The 24,620-nt window shown below is 38.9% G+C and overlaps 1 long non-coding RNA gene across 1 annotated transcript; it reads right to left on the reverse strand.

Moving 5' to 3' along the window:
- Window positions 1–703: 703 nt before the first annotated feature.
- On the reverse strand, window positions 704–6,042 carry LOC139670842 (uncharacterized). The gene is made up of 3 exons (XR_011697585.1): window positions 5,684–6,042; window positions 4,967–5,120; window positions 704–833 (listed from the first exon to the last, which is right to left on the reverse strand). It is a non-coding gene; the product is annotated as an uncharacterized lncRNA (long non-coding RNA).
- Between the last annotated feature and the right edge of the window lie 18,578 nt (window positions 6,043–24,620).

Consider the following 24,620-nt stretch of genomic DNA (forward strand, 5'->3'; position numbering starts at 1 on the left):
GTCTTTATCTCAATCCATGAGGATGTTTCAGTTCTCTCTTCCAACCTGTTGGTGGAAGAGTGGGTGAGCTGCTGCGTGGTGCTTGGTAGCTGTCTGGGGTTAAACCATGACATCCTGGCAAAATAACTTCTGGAAACTCACTTCTTGCAGTTCAGAGACTTTCTCAAGTCTTCTGCATTTCTGCTGAAAGTTTTCCCTCAGTTTACAGTGGGAATTCTTTTCCTCAGGCATTGGAACTGGACATGGGGCCATTCAGCATAATTAAGGGTGCTCTTGGCACTGCTGGCCTGGGAGGGTTATTTCTTTCACCCAAAGTCCCAGAGACCTAGGGGAAATTGTAAACCCACATTGCAGGCCAACAAAAAGTTCCTTTCAGTTTCAATGAGGTTTTCATTTTGAATTATTTTTTTTTCTATGGGTTACCAAACAAGTGACAATTTAAAATAAAATTTAAATAAAATTAAATTAGAAATTTAATTAGAAAATTAACCTATATTTTCACTGACATAAACATTGTTCCCAAAAGAGTTGTTTTCATACTCGCATTGTATTCAAGCTTTTCCCTCTATTAAAAAAGTATCTCTGTTTAAAAAAAAAATTACATGTGCATAAAAAACTCCCATGCACAAACCCATGAGTTTGACTGCAAGCACAAAAATCTGTTTCACAATAAGCAATAATGTAATTAAAATACAGCATTAGTCACATTAAATTAATCTTCCTTTAAAAAGACACAAATCTTTCCGGTATATACTTGGTCTGGAAAACTGTAATGCTGAAAAGCTATGAAGGTCAGCAACTGGAACTGGTTGGAGAATTTTAATGAAAATTTTCTGCCAAACAAAAAAAAATTAAAAAGATAAGCTTTTTTCAGAGGACATTCACAACTACTTTAATGAAATGTATTCATTCTATTCTTTTGCTTTGGATAAAATATTAAATCACTGTTTATATGATGCTCTGTTGCAAAATATATTTTACCTTAATTTTATTTTTCTCCTGTGCTTACACAGTGATAATGTCTGATAATATGACAAGACATTTGCCTGTTACTTCCCTTTTAAATTACAACATATAGAAGTGTTTAGTTACAACACAAACAAACAATCTCATTTAGTAAAATAACCATAACTGGTTTAGTATTAAGTAAACATGTTTTTTCCAAAGTAAAAGTACTATAAAATAAATAGAATCAATTGAATAATACAACATACTGCTTGACATCTCTAATACGCCATGGCTTAACATACATTATATATAACCAACACACTAATAGAAATTAAAATTGCATTTTTGTATTTCAAAGATCTTTTCTAAAATGAAACATTGCAAATAACACTTCCCTCCCAACCCCCACCCCCCACCCCCACCCCCTCCTTTTTGCGAAAAATATTCAAACTGGAGCTCAGAAAACAGTTCCTAAATGTATCCATGAGACAGAAAGTCCTAGTCAGATCTCTTCTATAAAGAGGCACGTAGTAATTGTGTTTTGTCTAACTTTTACAGTGAGTGCAGTGGATGTCAAGACTCTTCCTATGCAGAGAAACACTTCCCAAAAGATGATGGCAGGGTTAGCCTTGCAACTATCTGCTGGCCAAAGAAATTTAATTCAGATGTGCCTGCAGAACTGAGCACCAATTAATAATGATAAGCAGAAGGCATAATTTCAGAGAGGATGTCAAGAGTAAAAATGGTCAAAGAGAAAATGTAGAAGTGTGGGATCCTTCCTCACAGACCTTGGTTTGATTTTTTTCTGCTGGTTTCTGTTCAACCAGGACTGCCCATTACAAAAGCAGATACTGTAAGACCACGTAACTGTCTCCAGTGTTTTGGAATCATCGAAGTAACTCCCAAGAATGCAGTAAGTCTATCTCAACAACTCTAAGATGCTATAATTCCACCGTATTTGATGCTTTGTAATGGTTTTAAAAAGCAATATGAGGCTTCCTGAATAATCACAAATGTAATTTTTTATGATGATTCATCATTTAGAAGAATCTGAATTTTGGCTGACATGCAAAGGAAACCCGACTGCTGTGCATAAAAGCCTAGTAGTTTGATTATGATGTTTTTAATTCCTGTTTGCTATTGTGCTCTTAACTGTCCATGTCTCACTGTAATTCTGAATTTCAGGCAAAATGCATTAATTCTGTCTTTCTGAGGCCTTGATCCTCTGCTCAACCTCAGGTTATTTTGTTCAAAAGATTACATTCCTTCACTGCCATTTTTCACTGAATTTTGTCTTATAATCTCCAACAATATCCAATGATTTGGGAACCATGAGACTTTCCTTTTAGCAGAAATCTAGTTAATTTAATGCTTGTCACAAAGGAAATTCAGAAGTTCTGTGAAATCTCTTTCCTAACTTAACTGTATGTCCACAGGTTTATATCTAGAAGCAGCAGTCTCTTCCAATATTACACTCTGCATGCTACTGAAAAGTTTGCCTGTATTAATTCAATCTTAATTTTTCATTTCCATGTCTCTGAACTGAACTGTTTTCATAGCATTGCACTGGTTTATGGACTACAATTAGGTTGATTTCCCTGGAGGTTTTAGAATATCCTTATCACAACAATCAGAGAAGCCTCATCCCATCCGTTTGTCTATGTCTAGGTTACAGCTCCCATCTCTTGAGTCACCATCAGAACTGCTTAACCTTTGCTTGTGGCAACTCCCATCCGCTTCTCAGTTCGCACATGTAATTGAGCTGATGACCTACTTTGTGCTCCTTAGGGGTTTGGTTTTTTCTCTTTTGTGTCTTGTTGAAGTAGAATTTAATTGTACAAGACTGTAATTGGTGCCTGTCTTTTGTTCTTCCTACACCTCTTTATCACCCTTGGAGTCATATGTCTTCAGGTTATTATTGTTTTACCAATTTTCACACAACTAGTATGTGGTTTATTTGCTGTGTCTTTCCCAAGGCTCATTTACTGGGTCTAAGCTTCCTGGTGGAACAGCAAGTATATGCTCTGCCCACTGAATTTTTTCCTCAAATCTTTTAGAAATAACAGCTTTGTATTTTTGATAACCCTGAAGTTAGCAGAGAGTTTGCAGGAGTCTTCTCAATCACTGAGCTTTCAAAGATTTTTTTCCAAAATTTTGAGAATGCTTAATGTTTCTCTATCTCTTAATAAATTAAACCCTTCCTAGATCTTAATCAACTTCATTACCAGAGACTCATAGTTGTACTGGTTCAAAATGTCACATGGGCTAGCTATATATAAAAAAATGCACTTTTTTATCCTTGAAGACCTTGCTGAATAAATGTCTTATGTAGCCTATAAAAAGTAAGAACTAAAGGCTCTAAAAAAGCAGCTTCCAGAAAATTATGCACTGACAAGATGTCTCTCCATTAGATGCAAATATAAATTTGTGGCTGCTTTCAAGTTTCTCAATGTTCCTGCTCTGTGCTGGAACAGAAACAAAATGTTTGAAAAGTTTGGCCATTTTCAGAATGAAAATGGTACTTTTATAAATTTGAAAAAATTTGTCATTCTGAATTTGTAAGTCAGAAACCTTGAGAGGTTCATAGGAAGATAAAAAGATTCTTTTGTATTACAAATCTTTTTATTAGAAGTAACGTCCACAATTAACACACCATTCTGGCAAAAAATATAACAAAATTTAATATTGGTACATAAATTAAATACCTGTGTCAATCTTCCTCCCAAGATTGCTATTGATTATTATGAAGCAATGATGCCTTTATTTGGAAGAAAAAATGTCAAAGCCTTCATAATTCCTGATGGAAAGTCCTGATGCTAGGACTGATAGTTTTAAAACACTGACACACAAATCCCAACCATTATGTACTAATTTTCAGGTATTGCTAAATATTGATTAAGCAAATCCAGTTAAATTGTGACATTTTAAAATTGTTGCATTTAGTTTTCTAACTGCTACGAAACTATATGCAATTTTGTATCTCTTCAAGTTTCAGGTAAGAAAAAAAAATTGCTAAATTCTGAATGCAATGTCCAGAATTGATGGTAGTAACTGAATTGCAAATATTGCCAGTTGTTGGCTTGGATTTTTTAAAAGTGGATCTTCACAGACTCAGGTATTGCCCCTGTAGAATATATCAGCCTGTCCAGATACTGAAGGAAAATAGCTACATATAACTCTCTTGTTTAAAAAGTTTCTGTTTGTCATAAAAAAAGAGGTAGTGTTTCTAATTACTTGTTTTATAAATATTTGACATCACATAAAAGTGCTTAATTGACCTAACTATCTTTTTACATACTCCTAAAAAGACAGTAAGTAGTCTCCTGCAACAGTATGTACTATAAATGGTTATATTACTAATTCTTATTTACCAGAAATAGAGTTACAAAATATTTCCCGAAAATCAGCACTACAGACCATACTTTTTTCAAAACCTAAGTTATTAGGAGAATTGTCAGAGCAATATCTAGAAGTCTAGAAGTTCTTCTTTGCTGTGCTTTTGGGAGATTGAAAGAGATTTTCCACTGGCCTGTGCTTCAAGCCTACAGCTACAAGTGCAGAGCACAGAAAATGAAAGTGTATTGCACTTTAATTTTGTTCACAAATGAAGGATTAAACATAGTGAATTCATACTTAAATGTACATTAACTTGCAGTTTACGAAGAATTGGAAACTCTATTCTGGCTTAGAGAACCATAATAAAATAAATAGATGATTATGACTGTTTTTGCTTATTTATGGTTCTAAGAGAAATATGACTTCTATAATAATTTTACTGAAGACTATATGTTTTTTATTCGTCTTTTTATTCTTGAAACAGAATATTTTCAAATATGGAAGTAAATTTCCATAAAAGAATACTTCATGTGTCTTTATCCCTTTTGTCAATGTACAAATAGGTCTGTTGAGTTTTGTAACTAATTACCTAGCTTAGACTTTTTTTTGTTTTATCTGTATTTTTTTTCTGCTGAAATAAAATTATTTTTTTTCAAAATGGCAGTTGTACCACTTGACTTACCTAAGTGGCTTGAAATAAGCCAGACTTAGAGTAAATGAAGACTTTTTAACTTGAGTAGGTAGTGTTATTGACAAAATAGGTGTGGGATCCAGTGATGAAATTAGGAAGAGGCTAATTCTTCATGACATTTTCTGAAGGTTATTTTCAGCTTTTCCTGAGAGATAAAATTTCAGTTAAAAACATGAGAATGAAAGGGATTACTGTTTTTCAAGCTCTAACTACAGTTAAGTAGACAAAACTGAATAATTATTGCACTGGCTGTTTGAAGAACTCATCATTAACCAAGCCAAGGACAAGAAAGCAGTTTTCATGCAAGACAGAAAATTGTTTAAAAGTAATATTTAATGACCTTGTAGCTTTGTTGGTATATTTTTCAAAAGCATTCTTTTGCTAAGAACTATAGAGAGTAATTTGGGAGAAATATGCTCCTTTTGTGACGTAACACAATGTGAAAAATCTTTGTCCTCCTTCTAGCTCATGAGCCCCCCAATGATTGCTTAGTTAATAATGAGCACAGTTCTCCAACAGGGGATTTGTGAGTGAGCAGTCATTGCATATACAGATGCTCCCTATATAGCTTACTCCATTATACATGCCTGGTCTTTCCAGAAGCAAAAAGGTACCTTGTCTGTCTGGGTATGTCTGTAAGACAGGACCAGCATGTATAAGGTGAGTAAGGCATTATTGCACTAAGAACTTGAAGTAGTTTTCACTTACCTGAGGCATCAAAGATGAGCTACATGCTTGTTTTAAGTTCCAAGGCTTTACACAACTCTGCCTTTTGTTTACATTTTTTCCTCTTATATTCCCCAGGGTGCCAACACCTTTGTTACCTGAGGCAGAAGCCCGTTCTTTATCTGCTCCTTTCTCACCCTTCACACACAATCCCAAGTTTGCATCTTTCTCTGTGTTGCCCAGTTGCCTTGGAGAAGGTCAAACAGCAACAACTAAGCAAACAAACAAAAGCCCCCAAACCCCTTTCAAACCAAACAAAACAAAAAAAAAAAAGAAAAAAAAAGCCTCCCAAAAAATCTTCTGTCAGCCCCTTCCTCTCACTTTAAAGCTCCATGCAGCATTCCAGCCTCCAGTGTCCACCCCGAGCAGTGTGCTCACCCTGCTCCGCTCTGCTCTGCACCGTGGGCACTGTGCCGACTTGCAGCTGCACTCCTCGTGGTGAGAATATGGTTATCTCTTTCACAGAGATCCCTCTGCTCACTCTTCTTATGATGTCAAACCAGCATATTACTGATATTAGGAGGCTCAGATGGAGAGCAAGTTGTCTGACATTCTATTATGTTTTCCAGGGAAAGAAAAGAATGCCACATTTTTTGAATGCTCCTTGGCTGAAGACAAAGCTTGTAGCAGTTTCAAGGAGTGCATATTAGAGCACATTACAACCTTCTCAACTTGCCCTGGCATGCATGAAAATACATAGTGGAAGTTGCATGTATTCTTTTGCAAGGTGAATATTTTTTGATGCACAGGCCTGAATTTTGACAAGTTACTTTATAGTCTCTTGGGGTACAGGTATTGGAGAGGACACATGGAAACAGGTCACCTAACCTGAGACTGGGTATTCGTGGTAATCCAATTTTATTACAGTGTTTTCTCTTCTGTTCTGTAAAGACCACAGAGGCTTTATAAAAACTCTTTCAAAGGATTTTTGGAGGCCTGAACTGCTTTGAATTGCATAGAAAACATCATAATGAGGACACACAAACTAATTTTTCTGTTTCTCAGCTTCTGATAAAAACTGACTCAAAATGAGCAGTTTTTTACCCCTCAATTTTACCTGTCCAGATAAAGAATTCCTACTTGAGGCATGCTACCATAAGGCAGACCTGTTCTCAAATACCAGTTCTCAACAGATTCCCTGTCTGACCCAAAGAGGGGCTATTTTTACCCAGACAAGTTAAAATTACATAAAAGCATTTATGAGTGCCTAAACTGTGTTGAGAGGACCTATGGAAATCTCAAGAGGATTTTGTCAGCACAGTTCTCTATGGTCTGCTTAAGGACCTTACAGAGCCTCCTTTGACTGTGTCTGTGCCACATTTTGGCAGCAAACTCTTGCTCAAGGTCTTTGCTGCTGTTTGCTCTACTTAAGTACAAGGGGAATGAGAAAGGCAAGATGGTATAGGAAGGAGTGGGAGAGACTGCTGTGGAATGAAGAGAACTGCCAGGAAGCAGGAGTTATAGGGTCTGGATATTTTATTTGGTCTGGTACCAAACAGGCCTTCAAGGCTTTGTCCATAGCTACATATTGAATATCACCAACTTACTTAAGTTCTTAACTTTTAATACTCTTTTTCATGTGAATTTCTTTTTCATCTATAGGAAAATATCATCATTTGGCCCTCCAAGAAGAATGAATTTGAAATGCCAGATTAAAATCTACCTATTCAGCTCTTACATAGTTTTGAATAAAGTATTCCTGCAAAACAAATGCATGTAACACTTTCCTATCATACATCTAATCAACTTGCTAAAATGCTCTGTCTAGGTATACTGCCCTAGCACATGATACACTCAACAATTTGGTTAATTTAATTACATATGGGGAACACTGAAGAACAATTTGCCATGAACTTAGAAATTTTAAGTGTCTATTTATTAAGAACAGAGGAACAGTTTTTACATTTTCTTTAGTCTTGGAAATTGTATTATTCATACGCCAGGTGAGCACCACTGGCACAAGTCCAGATGTCAGATACACTATAAATACTGCAGAACTTACAGGACAGTATCTTTAAGGTATCTCTGCTAGCAATGATGAGCATGTGAGGACGTGTTTATGTGAAGGTTTGTCTGTATTTCTGCTGCATATGCGAACTCACAGTCAGTCATTATTTTTAAAAACATCAGACTGTTCAAACTTTTTTTTTTTTGCTTGCAACATGAAGACATCTGTGTTCTGTTTAATTTCCTTTTCAACGACTTCCATATTTCCAAAGAACTGACAATGAGACCGTGGCTCAATGATCTTTAGTACAGCATCTAAGTACTTCTGCCATCTGTGGCAGTGCAAAGTTAACGGAGATTTTGTGTGACTTGCAGTTATACTCTTCCCAAATTAGTGTGACAATTTGTGTTCAAACCAGCATTCATCAAGGGACTAATGTCCCATATTTCAGAGTGCATTTTGTTCACTTTTGTTCATTTATTTTGTTTGTTACTTATGGTTATGCATAGGAATGTTAATCCTGCAACTTTGCGGGGATGATTCCCAAGGTAGATGGCTTTCTGGTTTTAAAAGATTAGTGGGAGCTGCAACTGTGCCTGGCAGATAAGAATTTACAATGTGGAGAAGGCAGGTGATTGGAGATGACAGGATGTGTAGATGTGCTCCTTGGGATGGTGAGTTGGTCAACTGAGGATGATCATACTTTGCAGACTGACATTCTGCTGTATTGTGAGAAACCAATCCATCCCATTACTAATTAGAGGAAGTTCCCCTTCAAGCCAAGGGACCCCCAAACAAGCATAATCCAATGCATTTATAGCACATGATATTTATGGATACAGTGGAGTCATGGACTTTTGCAGTTATAACATAGGTGGGATACTACTTTTCCTTCACCATGTTTAGTTCTTTAATCCCTAATGCAAAAATTGAGATTAGAAGCATGACTTTTGCTGGTCTGTTTTCTGGGAGTTGCCAGGGAGATGGACTAAGGTAATTTCCCTTTTAATTAAAACCTCTTTGGAGTAGAATTGTCAGTGCCAGCATCTGCATTCTGAAAATTGCTACCATCCAGTCCAAGTATGAGTTTGCAAGATGCATCACATTCCAGGGAATAGAGATATATGGAGACAGTCCTACTGGCATGATGTGGTTGGCCATATATGTCAGCCTTTTAGGGTGAGTTGGAGAAACACAGATCCACAAATTGGAGCAGTTTGCAGCAGTTTAAGGATTGTGTGTTCCCATAAATTAATACTTGTTTTCTGATTTTGACTCACTCAGGTGCAATGGTCTGATTGGTGTCCTCATGCTTTCCACATTTTTTTCTACAATTGTCATTACAAAAAACACAGTCCCAGATACTACCCAGGAATCTACCTGCTCTCTGAAATCTCCCACCTCAGACTCCCTGGGAGGCAGAGGGCACTGCCCACTGCACTCTAGACTGATTTCAGATTCTCATTCTTCATGCTTGGTAATGAGTCTGTGATAGATGGAATTGCCCCTTTTCACTGAGGTCCCCTGCATGGATGCATTTTCCAGAATCTGAGCCGGCCCAGTGTCTTTGTGCAGACCAGCTGAGACCACAGCAAACAGCATCGGAAGCAAATGGTAAAAAATCACTTTAGGGCCAGTTCTTATTGATCAGTGATGTTGTGCTAATGTAAATGAGATAATTTTTCAGATATTGTGGAGATCTGTGTACAGTGAAAGAAAGATCCAAGGTGAAAGAGGACTCAGACCAAACAAAAAGTATATTGTCCGAAGCCTGTACATCAGGGAAGGCAGTGACATCTAAGGACAGTGATCGTAGAGCAGTAAGATTAAAAAGGCTAGACCATCTTGAAAATCATGAGATAAATGCTCACTCACTCAGAAATAAATTCTGCTGGACTCTGAGTAGCAGATTCTGAATTTTTGATTTTAAACCATGATCATGGCTCTGTATTGCATTTTCTCTTTCCACTTCATGCAACACAATCCAACATAATGATCTCTCAAAATTACTTCTTCAGTAATTCAGTAAAGTCTAAAAAATTGAGTTCACATGCTTACCAGTATCAAAGTGTGTGAGACTACTATGAACTGCAAAAATCATTGCATTTTCCTTACAGCCACCATAGGAAAAGCTTTGCAGCTGGTGCACCCCTGAAAAACTCCAGGTGAGACATTTTAGACCATAGTTCAGAAATCAGTGTCTAGAAATGTGAGTTCTTTTCTCAAAGAAACTGATCCTTCATCACTGAAATGTAGTGTTCATATCAGGTCTTCAATATGTAAAATATATGAGTGTGGGAAACTTCAAGATAAACAAGAGCACTTTGTTGTAGCTACATCTGAAGATAATGGCTTGTCATTGTTTGCTTCAAATGTATATAGCCTATGCTTGGCTATGAACTGTGCCCTAAAGCAACCACAATCCTAACTCTTGTTAATTTAAAATCACTACTGCAAATATTTGGCTCAGCCTCTTTAGTTGCAGTGCAGCATGAAGTGTAGCTGAAGCCTTAGCAAGAGAAGTTATTGACATGTAGAGTACTACCAGATTTCCTTGTCAGCCAGGTCACAGAAGGTACATCATGACATAAGGAGTCAGGGAAAGAATCCCTTCCAAGCTGTATTTAAGGAGAGATTTTCTACCATATCTATTTTGCCCTCTGTACAACTGAAAAACATTTGTTAAGCAGTGAGAAAGGTGGCTTTAAGCAACTTAAGTCCATCCCTCTAATCCTGGGCCAGCTGGGGACTGTTTAGCCATCTGTATAATTCAAAGAAGCCTAAGGCTGTGCTTTCTGCCTTGTGCTGACATGTCTTCTTCAGAGAAGGTGGAGAGAGCAGGTGGTAGGGAGGAGGCACAGCTCTGCTTGAATTCTCCTCTGTCTGGAACAGCAGAGCTGCAGGGCAGCTCTCTGCCTGCATTTTTGCTGTTGAGGCAAAAATGTTACACTAAGTGTTGGGCCTGCTCTGCATGGAGCCATCAGTTAACTTCAGAGATCTATTTATTTATTTTAGCATAAAACATTCTTGAGGGCTTCTGATCAAGATGGGTCATGAGTCAACAAATGCTTTTTTTATTCTAGTATCTATGTTGCTGCCCTGGGCTTGTTTCTGATCTTAGGTGCTTTAAGAGGAGTTTCGATAGCTGGGCAGCTTTCAAAATTGGCAACTCAGACAAAAGAAGACGACTAATGAAGTCAGCACACTCATTCAGCATAATTGCCTGACATCTGTAGCAGTTAATTGTTGGAGATGAGAAGTAAGTGAATCTCTGTTTTATGACTACACAAGGATCAGCAGTATTACAAAGCAGGGTCTGTTTCACATACTGGCCAAGGAACAAGCTCAAATTGATTTTCATTTGCACTGTAAATAATCTTGCACTGCTCTCCATAGCTCTTGTAACTCAAGGAGCTGGGCTCAGCCCAAAATGCTTTCAACTTTTCTTTATCCAGCTACGTAGGTTTAAAGTGCAAAGAATGACTAAGCCATCAAAAGGACTTTGCTTTAGTCTCTGACCAGGCACTCAACTCTGACCAACCATAGTAACGAAGTTTATTTATAAAATAAATTTTGTTGAAAAAGTTCAGTGATGACTTACTAAGTCAAGCAGAAAAGGGTTACAATTTATTAACAGGCCCTTGCAGGAAGAGGAGAGCTGAGACAGTTGCTCTTTTCTCTGCTGTTTTAAATCATCAGTTGCACATAGAACAAAACTATGTGCTTTTTACTTAGGCTAAACTTCAATTCTTCTAGCACTGTAAAGTCAGCCATGCTACTGGGGTTGTAATGGAGCAATCTTAGCCATTGAAATCAGTGGGAGTCTGTTCATGTATGCAAGTAGACTTGAGTTTGAAGGAGGATCAGGCACCGTGTCTTGTCTGTTTTCCCCCTCTCTAAATATAAGACCTCCTATTGCTCAGAAGCTATGTGATGTGCTCACACAAGCTGGGCAACCTTCCAATCTGATGTCATCACATGGGACATCCTGCCCGCCACAGTGGGGTCCTTGTCCAGCCAGCTGGCCCTGCCATTCCCCTGCTTGTGTATCCTCCTGGAAGCAGGGGGCAGCTTTTGCTATCATATTCAGGATCACTTCTCATGGTTTTGCTTTTCTTTCCTGAAACAAGAATATTCTGAGGGACATTGGACTTTACTGGAAACCACTGGAATTGCTGAGAACAAAGGCGGTCTGTTTGCTTCCCCCGGCCCAGATGTCAGGGCGAGTTCATTATAAACTCCCTACCCCCCTCATAGAAATTCCTGTCAGGAAGAGAGGTTGGAAAGGGGCCCAAGCAGTTCCTCCAAAGACTATTCACAGATTGGCGGTCCCAAGTGTTCACTACTTATAAATTAAGCCTATGAAACCATGCAGTTACTAAAAATAACCCATCTGGGCGTCTCTCTATTTGTTTTTCATTTCGAGGGGCATGGCAGGTATGTGCTGCATTACGATTTTTTCAGCTAAGCAGTCTTTTTACCCAAGAGAAAATAATATGAGTTCCTTCATAATAACTTGACTCCAGAAGCTGGGATACTAAAGAACAACACTATTCCTGTTAGGTTTCTCACAGGGCTGTGAAAATTGATTACCATAGCCATGGCTAGTGCTTCAGTAGAGTCTCCCTTTGCCAGGCAGTCAACTTGGACTGGTTTTGCTAATCAGAAGAACACTAACAGAAAATGATTGACTGCCCTTTATTAGCTAAAGTCTTGCATGTATTCGAGTAGGAAACATACTTAAAGCACCACTAAATAACTCATTTTCTACAGGAGCTGCTCTTCAACCCAATGAGAAGCCTACAATATAGGATTCAAAAAGCCATCCAGGGAAGAATCATATGCCTGACATGAGGCATAATGTCATGTATACACATGTGTCTATGGACTTACAGAAAATTCAATTGACATGACATTACTTTTAAAAATGTAGAGATGCTTTTTTTTCTTATTCTCTTGCACTTTTTTTCTAGCAGTATTCATAAAACATGCATTTTAAAACAAGGCAACCAACTATTCTTAGGTCAGAAACTTTCACGTCTGACAAAGTATAAAATAGACCCTAAAGATGAAATCCTTGATCCTGCATTTATCCTCAGTTTTCTGGATCCTAGATATCCTGTATTTATCATAGATACCTCTTATGTACTTGAACAGGATCTTTTCTTGTGTCTTTTCTTAACAATCAGAGCAAGAGAATTCAGAGAATGATTTCCTAGTACTACTTTAGGTATATTGAGAATAGGAGGAATTTTCTTTCCATGACTTAAATTCAGTAAGATCTATCATCTTGAGAATACTCAATGAACGAACACAGGCTTTAGCTACCTCTAGTGTTTCAAGTGCAGTGCTTTGGCCTGCAAATTCAGAAAGATGTTGTGGCTGTGGTGAATCCCTGTAGGCAATCATTTGAGCTGCCCAACCAATGGCGAAAAGTGAGAATCGAACAGGAAAATTGTGGGAAGATGCCAGTGTATTGTAGAGGAAGTTGTGTAACTTAAAATGAAATAAGCAAAACACAGAAGAAACTAGAGGTGGCACGGTTTCAGATGTGAATATTTACAAAACTAAGCAATTCCTACTAATGTGTGGCAAAAAATGAGCATATTTTGAGGATAAATGTGGTAAAAATAGGTCTTAAATGTTCTCATTGCAGCATGGCTAAGAAAAAATGCTAGGGTGAAGTGTGGGATCTTTACTGAGAGAGAATCATTGATCTAGGAGAAGAGAAAAAAACACATCAAAACAGTAGAAAAGAATCTCTGTGCTTGTCGCTTTCATCCAGGGGTGTACTGAGAAGCTGTCAATAATGAAAATGTCCTCAGGGATGATGGGGTTTGGTCAGCAATCAGGCCACTGGCAAAGTGCCACAAAGCAAATGATTGAGAAAAAAGGGTCCAAACAGTAGATTCTACTTTGCTGCATCAGCAATATAATACATGCAGTATGTTAGCTGATTTTGATATTCACCATCAGTAGTGAGAGAGCTCAGTATCAAGGGATTTGGGGAATGCTCTACTCTGATATATACTTTGACACTCTTATCTGCTTCCCCTAAGATCACCTTCTATTCCATGGGCACTAACCCTTCACCATGTAGCATTGTTGCCATCCTTTTGCATTTTCATAGGTCCAAAAAAGGGTAATAATGCTTTTCATGCAGAGTACAAGTCAGCTTTCAGAGTTTTTCATTCTCACTTTGGTTCCTGCCAGCACTCCTCCATTTTTCTCTCCACCTCTTTCCTGTCATACCTTTTTTTCACACAGCATGTGCATTAATCATTTTACACAGGAGGTCTGAGAAAATATGAATTGATCACTCAATGTGAGCACAGACATTGTTACCTGAACACTTCACCTACAAGTATCTTGACATCCTTGTAAATTAAAAGCAGCTTTTACCCCATAGCAGTTATGGGTGACAATAACCACTCTGCAAGAGGTACACACTCAATCAATCAATTCTTCAGCTTGCTGACAAAAATGTTAGGTATGGTAATTTATTATTTAAATATTGTGAAATGAGCTGGTGGTTTCAGCAACTCCTAGTCAGCAGGTCTTGTATCACACACATGAACAAAATGTCACAATTGCTTCTAATTGGCACCCTGGTTGAAAATCTCAGGAACAGCTCCAGGTACCATGGGCAGTGGAACTTGACTGTTATCACAAGAATGTGATATCTTGGTAGAGACACGTGGAAAGCTGCCAGTTCTGTCATCTGTGCTAATCTTCACCTGCACTTAAAAATCTTCAACCTCCAAAACAAATAGTGGGTCAGTGAGAGGAGAAGGCGAACAGAGAAGAGAAAAGGGTTTGAATGAGTTATTGTGCCTATAAATCTTATGTGTTAAATTCATTCACATACTTGAGCATTGCTTATTTTTAGCAGAACACAGTATGCAGTGTGAAAGAAATTTTGAAACCTGAGTGCTAAGCTAGAACAGCATGCATATATATAGATATATATATATGTATATATGTATATATTTGCTAAGTCTTTAGGGGCAATGAGTACTGAATGCTTCTAGAAATCAAGCTATTTACTTGGCCACATCTGAAAATATCAGCCAGCAATGACAGCATTCCAGTTTTGGCAGTTAACCACATCACTAGATTCAGGTGGGAATCCAAGGTCTGCTTCAAAGGTCGTTAAGCCTTTGAATTTTGGATCAGGCCTCAGTTAGTCCCAGGGAATCTTACCTGATACAGCACCTTCTTCTGCCACACTCAGCATTTAAAGTAAACTAGCTTAAACTTGCTTGGGCTGGGTAAAAATCCCTAAGCCTTGCATCCACTCACTGATACAGATCTTATATCCATTTAGATATTGCCTGTCAATCTGGCCATTGAGTCAAAAGTAGATACTATCTGCTCTGCTCTCCTGCCTTCTGGGACACAGAAAAGACTGTAACAGAAAAACAACATAAGGGAGCATGTAAGTGGGGAACTCTTAGAGAACAAACCAGAGAAACTTGTCTTTCTGGAAAGTGCAGTATTTATTTATTTATTTACTTACTTAAGCCTGGCACCTTCTAATGTCTCCTCAGATTGAAAGTGTGGAAGACAAGTGATAGTTTTTGAGTAGCTTAGGAAATATCTGGTGATGCCATCAAGAAGCTTTCATGGCTGTTATACAGCAAGACTGAAATGATCACATAGATTCTACACATTTTTTATAACATACTGAAATAGTTTTCATTTCCTCCCAGCATGAAGAAGGCAGGGGAGATGGGGGAAAAGGAGAGGAGGGAGTGCTGACTCAGGGCTGTTTTCTCCAGCAATAGAACATCACTCTCTGAAGACTTAATTTAATATGTTCCCATGGCATACAAGGTTCTTTGTTTATTGATTCATTTGCATATGGATTACCCTAGAAGCAAAGTATTAAGGAATTTCAGCACAAAGTCATAGATAGGAAACTCTAAAGGAGTTATAATTTCTTTTCAAGATTCATGGCAACATGCTGAGTTACTTATTCACACAGATCGTTTGTGATTTTATTGCATTGTTATGCACTCTGAAGTGAGAAGATAAATAGAGGCACAGAGAACATTAAATCATCATAATTCTCCATCTGAACAGGCTGTGGAACAAGTGTGATATTTCGACCTGTCTTGACCTTAATAAGTTCTCTCACTGAGAATTACATAAAGTCATCTGGCCTCATCTCTCTTTGAAATTGATATTCCAGAGACTGGAAAAAAATGGTGAAATTTGTAGTTTTGTGGAATCTTAACCACTTTTAAGCAAAAATATCACTGCTTTTGTTTATTTCAACATTTAAGCTTACTTCTAAAATTAGAGAAATTTGATTTAAAACAAATGTCTGTCATCTATGATGGATTATACCTTCTTTTCACTGTTCCTGTAAGTCAAATGGTGCTGGCATGAAGTTCAAAGATAAAGTTCCTGTGGCAAGTTACAGTTACAAGACTGGAGTCCATGTCTTAAAAATTAGAAGAAAAAAAACCCCACTTCAAAACAGAAAACACAAGATGACTTAGAAGACCCAGAGCACTGCAATTAAATTAACTTAGAGTACCTGGCAACTTAGTTTTCTTACTTTTAAGACAAGTGTTTGGGGATAGGATAATTTGTCACAGCAATGGAGTCACACAGAATAACTCTTTCTTCTCATATATACAGTACTTATTTTCACATAATATATTTATTGTAGAGGTCTAATTCAAAATCAGTGGCAGGACATGACTTGCCATCTCTGTGGCAGTAGGAAAGAACATAGGTCTCTTCATATTTGGACTCAGATTCTGGTTGTCTTAAGTAAATTAAATACTAATTCAAATAAGCAGTGCTACACATTAGGAATTTATTGCTCATTGAATCAAGTAGTCTTTATTTTTCCACTACGTCCACAGCATGAATGGCTTTGCTAGTGGATGTTATCAAATTAATATGGCCAAAATTAATATTATAACTGAAACAAAATTAATATTATCTCTGTGAAATGAAATATCCTTGGTGTGTGTTTGGAAAAGGAGATCCATAGCTATCATTCAAAATACATGCTTATAACTAAATGGCTATTGTATTAGGGAAAAATTGTAATACTTCTTATACTGAACAGTAATGAATCCCAAAGCAGTCTTGTTGAACTTAGTGGGCTGAGTTGGAGTAAGAGAAATGTGATTAAGGACACAAATGCCATTAAGACTGCACAATTAAAGACAACAGAACACAGAACCGCTATCCGATGTCTTTAGTTTGGTATTTTTTTGTTTCTCACAAGCTTATGACAGCATTGCACCATTTGCCTTTGCACCATGTGCATTTCCTGTTTTGAACTCCAAGTCTGTTCTTATTATTTCTTCTACAGCAACAGCTAAACAGAATAGTATAAGTATCACTGTGAGTTGGGTTTAGTGCTGCTGAGGATATTTGAAACATAAATAAGTTTGTGTGCAGGTGAGAGTGCATGTGATGGAGAAAGAAGGATAAAGATCTGGAAAATTTCCACATTATTTTCAGTGAGATCTTAAAAAACGCCTAAGAATTTCAACTTTACAAATAATGACAGAATTTGATGACCATGTACCTAAAGGCCCCGGTTGGGGGTTCACCTCTTCTTCCAGGCAACCAGTGGCAGGACAAGATGAAATGGCCTCAAGCTGTGCCAAGGAAGGTTCAGATTGGACATCACAAAGAATTTCTTCAGTGAAAAGGGTTGCCAAGCATTGGAACAGGCTGCCCAGGGAGGGGGTAGAGTCACCATCCCTGGAAGTGTTGAGGAAATAACTGAACATGGCACTTAGTGATATAGTTTAGTTGACATGAATATGTAGTGTTTGGTCAAAGGTTGGACTAGATCTTAGAGGTCCTTTCCAACCTTAATAATTCTAGGATTCATTAATATCAGTATTACAATTGTATCTCTTTCAATATTACAGTAATGGTTCAGTCTGAAAAGCTATAGTAAATTTTCTTCATCCTACACAATCCAGAGGCATGTGTAGGGCCTGAAGAGCAGGGAAATGCAGAAATGTACTGATAATTCTGATCACCCAGATGACACAGATAACCCTGGCCTTCAACATATGTGTCATGTCCTTGAAAAAAGGACAACATAATGTATCACAAAGACAAAAACTTCTAACACAGCAGGAACCTCTATTAACAAAAGAACAAATTAATTTTAAATTATGGTGCAAAATGAGTTACAGGTTCTCTCCTTCTTAGCTGTGAATTGTTCTGATTCTTAATATACTTGTTAATGCCAAATTTGTCATTATACACAAGTATCCTCCTGATTCTTTTTACTACCAAAATAATGTGGACAACTTGTTGGTCTAATACTTAAATATTAATCTCAGGGAATGGAAGGTGGTAAAGATCCTTTTTGCTCTTAGCATAAGGTTGCAAAGCACATTCTTCATGGCACATGAGAGAGAAAGAGCAGTAGTCACCATGATCATAGTTATGTCCAACCCTACAGTACCTGCTACAGTTGAAGAATCAAAAGAAAGAGCTGCTGTCAAATAGAATGGTCTTGTACGGATAGCACCGTGAAATTTCCATAAAAGAAAAATTCACAAACTGCATATTTGTGCCTTTAACCACCTGAATATGAACAACAAATTCATTTACCTACCAAGTATCCAAGTTTGCAAGTATTGCAGTCTGATCTGTAGACAAGCAGACACACTCACACATGCTTATCAGGAAGCATGCTTTTGTTTAGGGTGTAGTCATTGTGCACTGTCATGTTATGTAAAAGTTGCCTTACTGGCTTGTCTGGACAAAGTCTGTGATAATTATATAAATATTTTGTTCTGCTCTGAACAATCATGGCACACTGAACAGAGTACTGAAAGCACAGGACAATAAAAATGAAAAGAGAATACAATCATAGCATACACTGTTAATACCATACCTCAGTTTTATTGGTATAACTAGAATCCCTTTAGATCATGCCAGGTCCTAAATATTTCAATTTCTGTTTTCCATTTATCAGTGCAATTTCATGGAGAGGTCACTTTTGTTGGCTTTAGCAGAATGATTTGTCATCTCCATTGTAAAGTTGAGCATGGTGAGTAGTGGATTGCTGCACAAGAGTCAAGGGACTGTATGGGGCAGCAGATGGCCAGCTCACTCATACTTCCATGAAAAGTCTCACTTAAGGCCATGGGCAGCTAAGCAGGATGCTATGGTCATATTGGTAGATGAGATTGCTTCCAATAATTTCTCTCCACCTGCTTTTAAGTGTTGTTTTCAAGTAGTTCTCTGATTCCACAACCTCTGGAAGAGGAATATATGAGCCCAGTTAGCTCAAATAACCAGCATGTTATATATTTTTGCTCTCACTCATATTAACTAAGGTGAATTGCTCCTAGGAAGGGCGGTCCCCCCTTCAGATGTAAGAGTGTTTTCAGTAGCAAGTAACTACTGCAGGAAGGAGCTATGTTCAGAACAGACATCTATTGGCAGACAAAGTGTCAAAAAATGCCATTTGTTTATAATTTAGAGAAAAATGCAAATGTTTGCCACATTTACTGTTATAAATTAAATATTTCTGGTGGAATTTGGGATTGTATTTAGTATACCTTTTTCTTCAAGAAATACAGCTCTGAGTCTACCCTCTCTAAATATAGCAGTTGAGTTAGTGGAGTTATCATCATACAAAAATGGTGCAATATAAGAACACTGTTAATATAACCCCTTTATCATTATAGGAATGTTTCAGCTAATGCTTAAAGACCTATTAGGCAACTGAAAGCTAGCAATTTATTTTAAAAACTGCTTAGAGCAAGTGCCTTAGTTTTATCTACCAGCTGAACTGGAAATGTCACTAATGGAGCTGAGCAAAGAGAATATATTTTTCTATTTTGATTGTAATCAATAAATCTATATTCTGCCAGCTACAGAATGGACAAAAATTGGATATTCTTGTCTCACCCTGCTACACCACTGACAGAGATGGAAATGCTCCTCCTCTTTCACTAAACTTAAATTCAACACAAATTTCAATTCAACTCAATTCAATTTCAGTGCCTTCACATAAAGGGAAACTTTCTCTTCCTCATCTTCCTGGCCTCCAGGAAGCTGGTATCCCTCTACTGCAACACTCCAGGCATGGCAGCCATCCCACCACATCTCCATGATCCCAACAAGATTACAGTCCTACAGCTGCACACAGATCTAGAATTCATTTTGTTTATTACCCATGCAATGTGCATGACTGTACAGGTGCTTTGGAGATGCACTCCAGCATGCTGATTTTCCAGAAAGAGTATTGGGGACTTACCCATAATGGTGCCTTGTAGACACTTCCTTGCTTCTATTAAAGTACTAGAGGTGGACCTCCTTCCAGATTTTTTCATAATTTTGTGATCTCTTTCTGTCACATGTCACATCACTCCAAGTACTTTGCTTGTCAGACTTATCACTACTCATCAGTTCCTCACAGGGCCGTTGGCAACTTTCCCCTCATCGCTAGCTTAAAAGCCCTTCTTATCAGGTCAGTCAGAGCTGGCTACTGGGCTGTTCTGTGTGGCTTTGGAATTGTTCTTTCATTGAGGTGTAAGAATATTATTCACACGAAAGAGATGCATATGGACTTCAAACAAAATTATTTCTGTAAATATTGCAAAAGCTGTTACTTAAACAAGTGCACATGTTAAAATATGAAATAGAATGCGTAAGTTACAATCTAGTAAAATAAAACAATAATAGATCTAATTTCTGATGGTAAATATTTTTGTGTGTTGTCAGTTCTTAATGTGTTTTGATTAACATAATACTATTGTGAGTTAATTGTTATTTTTTGGGTCTTGTCCAATTTCTTTCGCCATACAATAGCACACTTCTGTGTCTATGGCTATTATTTTATTGTTGCTACATTGTTGTCAGCAGAAGTATGACAAGAACAGTTTGGGAAGATGAAAGCCATCTGTGTTCTGCTCTGACCAGTGAGAAGTACAGTCAGTCAGGTCATGGAGGCAGCAGCAGAAAAAAATATATATGGTTAGAGACATTTTGCTAATCAAATAACAAAGAAAGTGTGCTCCCCATCTATGTAAAGCAGGTCAGGCTCCACCTCAGTATCTCAGAAGCAGTTGAGGAGCTCCAGTTTAATTTTCTACTTGATGTAACTATTTCATTGAAATAATTTTATCTGGCACACAATACTTCCCTAGCTAATGGCAAACAGGGCTCTGTGAGATGTTCCTCACCCAACTGTGTTAATGTCATATGAAGCCCTTGTATCATTAAGAAATTTCTAGCCCTTACCTTCAGAGCTTTTTTCTTCTAAGGCAAAAATTAAATAATGACATTGTTACTACTATTTTTCCAGGTGCTGCATTAATATCATTCCTTGAAATGTGATTAACAGCCCCAAACAAGTTTACAAAACCCCCTGTACACAGCATAATTGATCCCTTGTAATAACTTTGTTAGTTTTATGACTTCTCTCCCCAAGGACTGGCTTCATGGGATACATTTCAGGGTAGAAACACACTGACTGAATGCAAAGGTTCCAGGCTGTGTGACACGTTCAGCTTTTTTAGGTCAGTCAAGAGAATGTGATCACCACTCCCTTCGTTCTGTGTCCACTAACATAAAACACATGGGTATTGACAATTCTTCTAGGACTGTCAATTTACTCATTGAATAGCAGTACCTTGAAGAACACAACCGTCTTCAAGTCTGCCCACAAAACTCAGATTTTTCTTTTAAATTGCTGTTCACAGACAGTGTAGTAGCCACAGTTAGAGAAAGAGAAGGTGCACGTTGTTTAGTGTCCCAGAGAAACAAAAGGCAGACGTTTTGTCCAGCCTGTGGGGTATCTTGTGCTGCATCTGCACAGTGCAATGGCCACAGCACTGCGTGCAGAAAGGCTCTGTGTGACTTTGCTACTCTCCATCCAACGGCAAGTTGCAGATCAAGTAGCTCCATTTACAGCAAAAGGCTTCCAGTGGTGCAAAGGGAAGATTAACCATGACCTTTTGGTCTAAAAAACCACAACCTGTAAAATCATATGGCTTGACGTGAAGGTTGCACCACAGCTCAAAACTGGCAAGATGCAGCAACAGTTTCCCGAAGAAATCTGCCCTTTCTGTGCCAGAACTGCAAAGCTGTGCGTGCGGCAAGCCCCGTGCTGACTGCTCTCCGCGGGGTCCGCTTAATTAACGGTCCCCTCGGTGGAGGAGATTCCAGCTTTACGGTCTAACGGGAACTGTGGGAATGTCCAGGGCTGGACCACATGCGACACCAGCGAGAGCAGTGGGTGGTGTCCTCGGGCTGGTGGAGCACCCCGGGCTCCGCTGCCCTCTGCGCCTTCTGTGCGGGCTGGACGGTGCTCGGAGGGTGAGCGCACAGTACCCGGACCCCGGGCCGGCAGCCGGAGCAGGAGGAAAGCGGGCGTACCACGGGATGGCACGGGCGGGCGGCGCCGCTCCCACCGCCTCCCCACCGCCGAGGAAGGGCACGGAAGGAGCAGGTCGGGGCCCTGGTGTGCCGGCGCCACCCGGACCGACACGACTCGGCACGGCTTGGGACGGCAGGTCCGGACACGCACCCTCTCCTCCCGCCGTGCGGCCTCGCTCGTCTGCAGCGCTGCTGTGGCTTCCCTCAAAGGCGCTCTGCCTCGCACTGTCGTTGCAGGGCGAGAAAGCACCATCAGCCTGACAATACCAGTGTTATTCTTTTCCCTGGCAGTAATTTACCCTCGTCAAGGAGAAAAGATCTCTGAAAACTCCTACGTAGTATTAAAGTGGGAAAGGTGAATGAATACTGAATTATCAGATAGTCAGTTACGGGGTTTTCCTTTGGGAAATGGATGGAAGAGTGGCATTTGGACATGAGGAAATTAAATAAAACTGCTAAAACATGCATTTTGTCAAGTAGATCCTCATTCTTCCACTCTCTCTGCTTTCATATCACGTTTCTCAGTGTAACCAAAGCATTTGATTCCCTGTCTTAATTAAGGATTATTTTATGAGGTACCTTGCAAATTAAAACTTTAATTGCAAACAAGTGAAACACCCTGATGCACTCTCTACTTAATTAACAAGTAGGAAACTCGGGCTCAAATTTTGGACATCTGCCTGCAGCTGGGTACAAAATCTCTGCTCTGATCATCTTCCTCAGACCACTGCTGGGGCTGCAATGACAGCACTGCCTTCCTGACATTTCAGGGTATCATTGGTGCAGTGAAGGAGGTCTTGGGGGGAAAAAAAAAGGGCGGGGGGGGGAAGACAGCAAATGCATGTGTGTGTGTCTGTACATACATGTAAAGATAAAGTCTCAAGCAGCTAACCTTAGTGCTGCAGTCAGGGCTTCTGTGACTCCTGACAGCATGAGAATATCTTTATTGGTGTGGACCAAAGGTCCGTCTATCCAGTTTCTAAGACTAGCCATTGAGTTGATTCCCAGGAAAGAGAACAGGACAACCATATATGACACATCTCCTGACTGTTCGCCTAATCTCTGGCTGTTTTTAGCTCAGGGGATTTTCTGTAGCTCATGTGGTTTGGCTATTCAGCAGCCCTCAGTAGACCTATCTTTCAAGTACTTTCCGATCTGCCCTTGAACCCATGTAACCCTTTTGCATGCAGAAGACTCAAAGTCTGTGTTTATACTATTAAACTAAACAGAGCCAGTTCACAAGTACAAGCCTTGTCCTGTGGTACTTGATACTGTCAAATTGTTAGTAAGGTCTGTGGCACAAGTTGATCGTCACTGCACCCAAAGTCTAGGCAGTCTGAAGCATCAGCACAAAGAGCTCTCACTGGTCTCTATCCTGTCTGGGGCAGTAAGGCAATTGTCCCCTGGGACCATTCCTGAAACTGTAATCTCAGCACGGCTCTGTGGTTGCGTGGTGGCCTGAAGATGTATTTGGCAATCTGGATGTGGCTACACTGTTTGAGTGGATAGGAAAGCTTAGCACTGCAGATGTAAGTCTTGTCATACTAGTTAGTCTGAAGGTCAGAGAATGGATCCTGGCCTGTTTTACCTACTAGCACTTGTATAGCTAATAGTCTGGCATAATTTTTTGTGCCACTGATGCTGGGTAATTCAGTTGTTCCAGAGCCGGATATTTAATTTTGAAAGAACACATGTACTATAAGCATCCCAGGAGTTTTCACTACATCCCAGAGGCCAGTTCCCTTGACTCTTTACGGTAAATAAAAATAATTTCTTAATCTCAGTAACAAGCCCTTCCTGTTAAGTAGTGAAGCTTAAGTAGAGGTTGTCACTGGCTGTAGTACAAGGAGTAGGGTATCCTGATCAGCCCCATTGGTTCTCCTCTTTTTCAGCTTGTAATAATGCTTAGCATCTCAGCTCCCAAGCATCTTAACCTTACTGTTGCATTCCTCTGTGTGGTTCCCCAAAGAGCAGTTTTAGAGAAGCAATCACTTGGTTTTCCTCGGTTGTTGTTGTTGTTTTGTTAACTTATGTTAATAAAATACATAATACATAATAAAATACTTCATACTTTGAAGTGATTGAGTTGATTAGTGGAGACTCTTGTCTTTACAAAAGAAAGGGACTACCACAGCATTTGTGTCTGTGTGGTGCAAGAAGGATTCTGTAGGAAGTTGGGAACTTTGTGCCACAGGGCAAGTACAACATATGGCAGCAGCTCTGCTCTACTAAAAAGCCTTGTCTTTAACATGAGATCAACATCAAGAGAGAAAAAAACTCACTGTATGCATGCAGTGTTTATTCAGTGTTACGATGTGCCAACAAAGATGCCTGTCAGCTTTTTGCTACATAGATGTTTTTTAACTAAAATCTGAACCTTGTTGACCAGCAACTCATTCCCCATATGGCTCCATGCTGCCATCAAATAGTATAGCTTTATGCCTGTCAAGACAAGACTCTACAAACAGAAGCCAGACTATGACACTGTGCTAGTGTAAGAAGACAGTACTTTTGTTTAATAGAAAAATTTCACACGTCATGGCTGACATAGTTTTGTTAAAGTGAACCCCTGGTCTGGTCACAGCC

This window comes from Pithys albifrons, chromosome 4, assembly GCF_047495875.1.
Source record: "Pithys albifrons albifrons isolate INPA30051 chromosome 4, PitAlb_v1, whole genome shotgun sequence".
Lineage (NCBI taxonomy): Eukaryota > Metazoa > Chordata > Aves > Passeriformes > Thamnophilidae > Pithys > Pithys albifrons.